Here is a 10,000-nt window from a genome sequence, read left to right as displayed (position 1 = left end):
TGATAAGGGCAGTGGTGTTGTGTTTATAGATACCATGGTTTACTTCAATAAGTTGTTTAATCTATTATTGGATGTTACTAAATATATTCCAGTTTCTTTTAACAAGATCAATGTATTTTATCATAAAATGTATTTGTATTTAGATAAGTTCTTTTTTAATAGTTTTATATCTAAAAATGAGTGATTTTTTTTTTTGTATACTGGGAAGCCAGTTGTGCCAGTTATCATTGGTATTTTGAAAGTGTACAAGGATGTTACTGCACCTTTGTGACTAATTGTGTCAGCCAGTTGATGAAAGACATACCCTTTGACAGTTTACATATATCAAAAATTGGAATCATTTCTGTATGAGTAATCATATGTTTTATGGGGCTCTTGGGACTTTCTAAGATGTTTTAATGATATTATTGATTTATTTGGGTACATCCCATTAACTGAAGGTTTAGAGAGCTTCTCAGAGGCTTTAATTAGATGTCCCTCTACTTCTGCCACAGAATATACAATTCTGATGAATTTTATGGAATTCCTGCTTGATAATAATTTTGTATATTTTGATGGGAAATACTACAAGCAGTTGCAGGGTATGGCAATTAACACAGTGTGTATACCACTCTATGCTAATATTGTGATGTGAGCATGAGAAGAAAACTGTATTAAATTCCCATTTTAAGCATAGTTGGTTTAATGTATACTCGATTATGTGATGATATTTTTATCCTGTCGAATGATTCCCATTCTAAGTAGAGGAATTTATAGATTACATTAATTCCATCACATCTTATTTTAAGTTTGCGTATACCATTTTTGTAATTATTTGGATGTCTTGATATATAAAGTGGATGTCCAGTTTAAATCGAATATTTACAGAAACCCACCTTTTTGAACTCTTATTTGCACTACCAGAGTAGTCACCCCTTGTCTAAAATGAAGTCCTTGGTAAAAGAGAAATTAATCAGAATTTCTAGAATAATCATTGGCCGAGTTGTATTTGGGAATGAATATCAGAAGTTGGTGGAAATGTTCCACCATAGGGGTTACCCTAAAGAACTTATTCAAAATGTTAAAGAGGAGGTGGTTAGGTTAAGGCACAAGAGATTTAGCCCTATTTAGGTCAGGCAATAGTTTTGGAGAAGTTGTTTTCTTCTTCAGACTTTACTGAAAGTTTTGTCCTTGGCTATCACTCTTTTAATAAAGAAGCGAGAAAAATCATTTCCAAATATTGGCTGGTCTTTAAAACAGACAGGAGCATCTTGGAAGGTATGGTGAAATATGGGCACTTTAATCAGCGCCCTTTCATTTTGGAAGAAAAGGCTGTCACATGGGGGCAGCTGCGAATGAAGATTAATTTAACCGTTTGTAATTGCCTCTCTACAGGTGTTATGTATATTGCAATATGTGATTCATGTGGAGCATTTTATGTTGGAAAAACTGAGAGGTGTCTCTCTCTCTCTCTCTCTCTCTCTTTCCCATCATACCTCCACCATTTATTATCTACCTCAGAAAAATTTATTTGGCGTCTACTTGGGGTATAAAATACATTTTGTAAAGACTTCCAAGCAAAGATCCTTAATCTTCCAGACTTTGTTGCATGTTTGGGAGACATACCTATATCCCGCATTGTTTCTTTGTGAATTTCTTATCCAATCTCTCTTCCCAATCCTTTCTAACCTCCTCTGATCAATTCTTATGGTTATCATGCAATATCTTATATGATCTACTAATTATTTCTTTTTAAACAACAACTTCTGTTCTAGAGTTTATTAAAAACTCTACCAGTGCTGGTCTTTTACTTAGGATCTCCATAGTTCTTTCTCTGTGCTTATAGGTTCATAGGTAGATACTAGGCTATCAGCCCAGTGTGGCTTTTACTCTGATATTAGTCCTTGATAGGGAAGGCTATCTCAAGCCTGCAGTCCAAATTTTTAGCCTCTTTCTAATCTATTACCTTTTCCTCTCTAATTATTTGCTCGCAATATCTTGGTTCTTTTGTCATTTCTTTTTCCATTAAATTCCAGCCTCCTCTTGCCTATTGTTTGTATCCCTGCTTGTAAATATCCCTAGTGGCAGAATGTTTTCTCCATCCCTGTGTTGGCTTAGTTCTATACTTTCTGCGACTTTATGAACATGGTATTCTATACGGTCATTGTTATTCTCTATGGTTATTGTTATTCTCCTGAAGGATTCACATCCAAAATCACAGTCTCTTTGTTTTGTCATCATCCCTTTCCTCTTTTGAATTGTAACTTTCTGCCTGTGCTATGTATAGGAGTCTTAACTGTGTAGCTCTGAAATGCCCATTCAAATTGGGTAACCCCAAACTGCCTTGTTCTATTGGAAGAATAAGCTTATCCTACTTGACCCTGTCTTCCCCTCCCAGATAATATCCTTCAGCTCTTTATTAATTGCTACGGACAACTTCTCCTCTGGCTGATAACATGCCTGACTTGTGTATAAAATTAAAGGGACTAAAACACATTTTAACTGCTTGTATCTTGCTATCCATATCCATAAAACAGAGCTATCCATTTCTCAGTTTTTGTATTATCTTTTGTTTAGTCCTTCCCCACACATCAACTGCCACACCCAAATCTGTTTTAATCCACATTCCTAAGTACTTCATTTTATCATTTCCCCATAAATATGGATATTGCTGAACACATTTGTATGTGGGTACATAGTTTACAGCTACTGCCTTTGTTTTAATTTCATTAATTTTGTATCCTTAAAAGACTTGAATTTGTTTCAAAATGTTCCACGACACTAAAATATCTTTTTCTGGCTTTAAAAGGTATAAACAAATATCATCTGCAAATAGAGACAGCTTTTCTTGCTTACCATACCAATTTTGTCCTTGAATTTGAGTCCTTTATTTTCTTTGCCGATGCTTCTAAATATAATGCAATTAAGAAAAGGCAAAGAGGACATCCCTGCCTAGTTCCTCTGCTCAAACAAAAAGTATCAGAGAGGAACCCACCTACTTTAATTTTCACTTCTGATCTCTAATATATCCTACTATCAACTGTATAATTTTATCAGGGAATGCAGAAGCTCCCACTGCCTTACTCATAAACTCCCAGCTTATTCTGTCAGATGCTTTCCCTGCATCAAGACCCACCAACAACAGTGGTATTTGCTTACATTCTGCTTCCGTCTGGATCATCATTGCTCTGTTAATGTTGTCGAATGTTTGCCGCCCCTCTACAAAACCACATTGAGCCATGTCTATTAATTTTGGCATTTCCTTTGCCAGTCTTTTAGCCACTATAGACATAAACACTTTATAATCATGGCTTAGTATTGAAATGGGCCTGTATGAAGCTGGATCTGATGGGTTTTTACCATATTTAGGTATTACAGATACCACTGCTTTCTCCTAGGGTGTTGCTGCTTCTCCTCATCTTAAAATACTGTTAAACAAAACCTTCCAGACCTGTATCATTTTTCCCTCATACCTTCCAAACTTCCACGGAGTACCATCTATTCCTGGGGATTTTGCTGTAGATCGGTTATACATCACCATTTTTATCTCATCTCCTCCTAACTATTAGTAATTGGGCCTCATCTATCTCTATCATATTTAATTCTTCCATAAACATTTCCATTTGTAGCTTTTATTGATTTCCATATTTCTCTCATTTATACAGATTTTCATAAAATTTCTGAAATATTTCTAGTATCTCTAAGATCTCTTGTTATCTTCCTTGTTATAGGCTCCCTGAGCTTATCAACAACCCTTTCTACTTTCTGTTGCCAGAGTTGTTGTGCTAAACATTTTTGTGCTCTGAATTTATCAAAAAACAGTTGCTTAACAGTAATCTTTCTAAACTCAAACATATTATCAAGGTAATTCCTTATTTTCTGTTTAGAATTCTGCAATTGCTCCTGTACTTGTTCAGTGAGATTCCCCTTATTATGCAATGCTTTAACCTTTGTCAGCCCCTCTAAATAATGTTTTTACTTCTTAACCACAGCACTCTCTCTTATTTATAATGTATTCTTGAGCCACCTTTGTAGTTCACATGATTCATATATTTGGGACACATGGCTTATACTAAAGACTCCAGTGAGGGGAATCCCACTGTGTCATCTAGTTGGTCGGGGCCCGCACATGCCAGATAGGCAGATTTATACACACAGGTACCATGCAATCAGGGATCAGTCACATACTGTGTATTTTATGTTGTGATAAGAATGACAGAGATATTCCCTATAGCCCTAATTGATGACTCATTTTCATAAACCCACGATTGTTCAGGAAATGACCTATAATGCCATGCATGCAGAAATGCAAAACATAGTAGAGAATGTGTTCAGTGTACCAGAAGGATTCTTCCAAAATCTAAATCCTGCAAAAGAGGAACTGCAGTACATTAAGATTACTGATGTGTGTACCATGCTACACAACATGCCAGAACACAAAAAGATGGGGCAGCAGGGGATTATCTTTCAAAACAGCTGAAAGCATCCAGTTATTTCTCTGATTATACTGCACTAAAATACGTCTGTTATAAGATAGCTATTAAAGTTGGTTAGTGCAAATGTCTGAGAATCACTACTGGTGCTCAATGTGCCATCCAAACATGTTGCTAGCTGCACACTTCAGGATGACCACTAAACATGTGAACTGTATGCTTATGCATTCAATATGAGTGTACAAATAGTGTTAGCATTTCAGTGTGGCACAATACTTGTTCACAAATGTGTCAATAAGCAACACTTTACTCCTGCAATGATCCTGAAATTGTGGCTATGGCTACTTTAGGTACAGTAAAATACAAAACTATGCCATGGTGCAACAGGGAGAACAAAATACTCCTACTTTGCGTGATGGGAATTTCAGGGAGTACCTGTTGGACATTTATGATGGCTTACTGTGGATTACTGACATCTGAATTGTGAGTGAAGACACTTCCTTTGCCCATTTTAGTGAACAGTGCCAGCCTAAACCAGGTTACCACCCTGAAGTGCTTAATGACTGATTAACTGAAATGTGCTACAAGCATTTTATCAGAACCATTGTTGCCTAGTATCACACCTGCTGTGCAGGTAAATTAAGGGAACAAAATGTTTTTCAGGTGTGGAGGAGTGGCAGCTGAAAATGTTTGGGTACCACAGAAAGAGGGAGTACCTGTCGCAGCAGCAACATTATATCTATGCCTGTCCTTTGTACCACTTTAATTGCATTTGTAGCCTATGTAGGAAGAGGTCTAGAATACAGTCACCTTAAGTTGGACCAGCCATTGTCTCTGTCACTGGGTCATCACTGGCCATCACATCTTCTAGCAGGTGAATCATGACTTACTGTCATTACCCTGTTGGAGGTGACCTAAAAGGTCACTTCTGCCCACTGTGTCTGCTTCTTGGTGGGGTGCAAAGCCCCCTTGTGAATGTGGACAATAGGTGTCTGCTCTTTGGAGTTCAGTTGTGGAGGCTGTTGGCTGCTGAGGTGTGAATCACCTTCTGGTATGATTTGTGGAGTCATGCTACTGGCATGCCTGGGTCTGTTGCCCTCTGGGCTGGTGTAGCATCCAGCCTTGCCAGGACCCCAACCTTACCCCTCTGTGGTGTTTTCCTCCTGTTCTTTGTTAATTTCCCATCTTTCCCTTTACTAGTTTTCCATCCACTGTTCTCCCCACTTTTTGTGTGCATACTACCCTATCCATCTGAGTCTGTGTTCTCTTTGCCACTGCTGCCTACCTTTTTCCATCTGCCCCATCTACAGCAATCTTTCACCATCTTACCTCCCTTCAGTTATTTTGCAAATCTTACAGAAGGAATGCTTTCCCTCACTACACACAATCACACACAAACACAAAATCTCATTTTCTACCCTTTGTACCTTATTGTTATCCTTGTTACATTTATCTCTAATCTCTGTTATCCCCTTTTCTATTTTCCAATTTTCCCCACTTCCTCCCAATTTGTGTGACGAGCATTTCTGGCACATTTTCATGCATGTCCAAATTGGTTTCTTTGGTGGATGCTTTGATAACATTCTTGTGCCAGACGAGAGAGGTGGCTACAAAGCATTACATTATGTATGTAAGTACATATTGACTCAGTCTTACTAGTCTGTCTTGGCTGTCCTATCTATTTTGTCAGTCACATGCCATACTGTGTTGCTGTCCCTGACATACAACTGACTAGAGATCCTTGTTCTGTTGACGCTGCACCTCTATTTTTCTTAAATGATCTTTTGCTTAGCATTATAACATTAGTTAAGTGCATAATATATGTCTAATTAGCTGTGAGCCACTTTGTCATGATTCCCCCTCAAAATTAATGCTGTGCAGGCAGAAAGCATTTGTCTATTAATTTCAGCTTTACTGCTGCCAGATAGTCTTTGATGTAAATGAAAATCTACCTGCTCCTGTGTGCAACTTGGAAAGAAAGGAAAATAAACTGTAGGAAAGTTCTAACATACATAGCACTCTTTCACAAACAATTACTAGAACTGCATCTTTGCTCCCATAACAGCTTAACATACTGTAATAAACGTTGTGCAGCCATACACATAAAAAAGGCCTCTGTCTACCTATCTAGTTATCTTTTGTTTAATCAAATGCACATAGATATAAAGTTAAAATCAAGATTTGTGATGGGGGATTGTGGTCACTGATACATACCTGTACATTAATGTGGCTGAATTCAAGACATTTTGGGGTTTTATGCAGGCAGACTATGCCCCTTACTGGAAAAGAATTATGCACTAAGGATTGGGTTGCATAGGTGGTCTTCATGAGAAACTGAGACAGGGGTCAAATGCAGGAAGCCCCCCACTTTTTAGTCACTCAAGACTTACTTGATTCCTTTCAGTGAGCGCTACTGTAGATCAGATCAACAATATCACAAAAATCAGATTTGAACCCTGCTTCTTTCAGCTCATGGATGTTTTGATAGAATGGAACTGATAAGATACCCAGAAGTTCAGTTTTGGGAGCAACTATTTTAAGAGGGTGCTATTCTAGCATGGCCATCTTTCTCAGAAGGGTTCAGATTGACAGAGTCTGCTAAACCAGTCTTTGCTTGGCTGGCTCCACTAGTGCATAGATTAAACCTGACTGGAATTGGGGGTATAACCCCTCATAGTTTCGTAGCTCTATGCAAATAGACTTATTGCAGGTTTCCCTGTGGGGAAAGTGACACTGTATAGGGTACTGATGCCAGAGCTTTCCATGTTTCTGAGGGATACAGATTGTCATTGTTGAGAGATATTCAGCAACAGATTTCTCCTGAGTAATGGGCTGATATTTAGTTTACTCCCCAATATGCCAACAAAGTTAGGTCTTGCCACTTGTTTTTGGGTAGCAATGTCTTTACAAATATTTTATACTCCTCAATGCCTGAATAGATATTTCCCACAAATTTCAATATTGCATTGATGTGATCTTGGAGTGACGGATGACTGGCATCACATCTTCATGACTGTCATGCCCTAACTCTGATCAAAATTCAATTTCAGGATTTGTTTTACAGAGTGAGGAGTCCCCAACTTATATTAACACTGACGTTATTTCTCCTAGGGTCAATCAGGAGCGCGCTGCCAAACTCAAGGTGGTCAGCCCTGAACTTGGGTGTGATATTAGCAAATGAGTGCATAACAAAGCAATGGAAGTCTCAGACTACTCCTCCTTTGGACCTCTGAGCAGCCTGCTGGTGGATTTGAAACAAATAGAAAATGTTGACTCAATCTCATTTTCTAGGCTAACAATAATGATCGAATGATGAGTCTTGGATGCTTGGCTCTCCTATCACTGAGGTCCAGACCACGAGTATCTGAGACTTGGTTTTACCTGCTTTGGCCACAGTTGTTCACTTTCTTTACCTCTTGTCTCACAGGTTTTAATAATATCTATTTGTTGTCAGTTGTGTTGCATTTGTGAGTTGTTACATTCCACTGGTTGTTTAATTACTTTTTTTTTAATAAAGGCATTGTTAAAAAAAAAAAAAAAAAAAAAAAAAAAGAAAGAAAATTTCAAACATAGGATGTGGTATTACTTCAGCTTGATAAAATAAAAAGTTAGCAATCACATTTTATATCTTACAAAAAATTATGAAATATTTAAAAATGAGATGTCATTAGTCTTCAGATTTTCTGGAGAAGATGTACTGTCACCCCCCCCCCAAAAAAAAAAAAAAACGATGCCTGTGATTTTCATGCCTAAATTGGTAACTATAGCAACTACAGTTACTTTGAGATGATAATATCCAGGAGAAATATCCAGGAGAAAGAGAGAATATTTAGTTTTTTAATGAAACCAAGTGTTTCTTTCACTCTGAAGTAGAATGAACTTGGATTTAATATATATTACTAGTCTAGGCCATTAAGGTACATTATCGCAACCACATTTTCGCCCTGATGCTGGTTGCTTCTTGTGTCATCTGGGACCAATGAAGTATGAGAATACCTCAAAGACGTGTTTTCTTTGATGTGCTATTGTTTTTAGGATGGTTTTTCACTTCAATGGCTGAAAAAATAAGGTTTGAAAAATAGGTTTCCCCATTTACTGCCAGCATCTCAAGATGTCAGTTAAGAAAGTCCGATGTTCCACTTAAAATGCATTCCGCGTTCTCAGCCATTGCCCTGAGAACGGAAAGCATCAGGAAAGAAAAGCAAAGCAGTACCCAGTCTAACTTCTTAAAAAAGTAATCGGGAAGGGTAGACTGTTAAAACACGATCTTGGTGGTGGGTTTGTAAAACTAGTAAGGGTTTGCACATGTTAGGATTTGTGGCTAGTGTGCTCAAAAGCAGCTAATTCGTTGGAAGTGTGTGTGTGTTTCTAACATCGTACGCTATGACTGCCCACACTCCTTTCAGGCCAATGTACATATATACAGACAGCCACTGCAATCGCTCACTGAATTCAATGCTTGATGTCTTTCAAGCACACTAGCCACAAATCCTCACATTTTACTCATTTTAAAAAGTCACAAACAACATCCCAGAAGAGTTTTTTACAGCCTACCCTTCCTGATTACACTTCCTTGTCATTGTTTGAGTAAAAGAGAAGAAAGTCCAGCAGGTCGTAAAATGTGGTTGCGATAATACGCAAGTACCCATCCTCCCATATAAAGTTGCAGGTTGAAGAGCACACCCAGCAAAAATAAATTTAGGCTTTATTGTTCTTCTTTGAACATTTATGTGTTACTGGTAATGCATGTTTTCCACTGATATTTTCTATAATACTAGCAATTCTAAAACCAACATTGTAAAATTTGTGTCTCAAACCTTAAAGTTTAACTTTAAAGGAGATTCTCCATTGCTTTTTTTAAAGCTGTCTCGCTATGTCAAACTCCTTTAACATAGCGAGACAGTTTGTAAAAAGCAATGGAGATCTTGCTTTCTCCGTTGCTTTTTTCAAAACTGTCTCGCTATGTTAAATGGGTTTAACATAGTGAGACAGCTTTAAAAAGCAACGGAGATTTCCAGTGCTTTTTTTAAAACTGTCTCGCTATGTTAAACCCATTTAACATAGCGAAACAGTTTGTAAAAAGCAACGGAGATCTTGCTTTCTCCGTTGCTTTTGCCCACAGCTCTGATGTACTGCATAGGCATATGCATGCGCAGTACATCAGAACTGCCGCAGAATACCAGACAGCTGCGGAAGGGCAGCAAGGAGGCATTATACAATTCCATTATTTAAGAAAAGTAATTATTTTTTTTCATAAATAATGTCATTGTATAATAGCAATAACCCACTTCTGGGTGTGGGTAATGCTGGATTTACCCACGGTTGGCTTTGTTTGGCCACTCGGGCTTCGGCCTCGTGACCAAACCACACCAACCGTGGGTAAATCCAGCATTAACCACACCCAGGCCTGGGTTATTGCTATAATAGCTCCCTTTACCAATACAGTCATTCTTTAGTTTAGATATCTACCAGTCATTCTCATCTTTTGTATGGCTCCACCATGTCTGAGACAATAAACAGTATTTTAAAATGCTGCAACTTTATTTATTTAGCTTGAGTTGTGACAGGAGTCCAAATGAAGCTCTGAC

The sequence above is a fragment of the Protopterus annectens genome, chromosome 10.part0 (assembly GCF_019279795.1).
Source record: "Protopterus annectens isolate FY-2018-M chromosome 10.part0, PAN1.0, whole genome shotgun sequence".
Lineage (NCBI taxonomy): Eukaryota > Metazoa > Chordata > Ceratodontiformes > Protopteridae > Protopterus > Protopterus annectens.
This window is presented reverse-complemented; position numbering follows the sequence as displayed.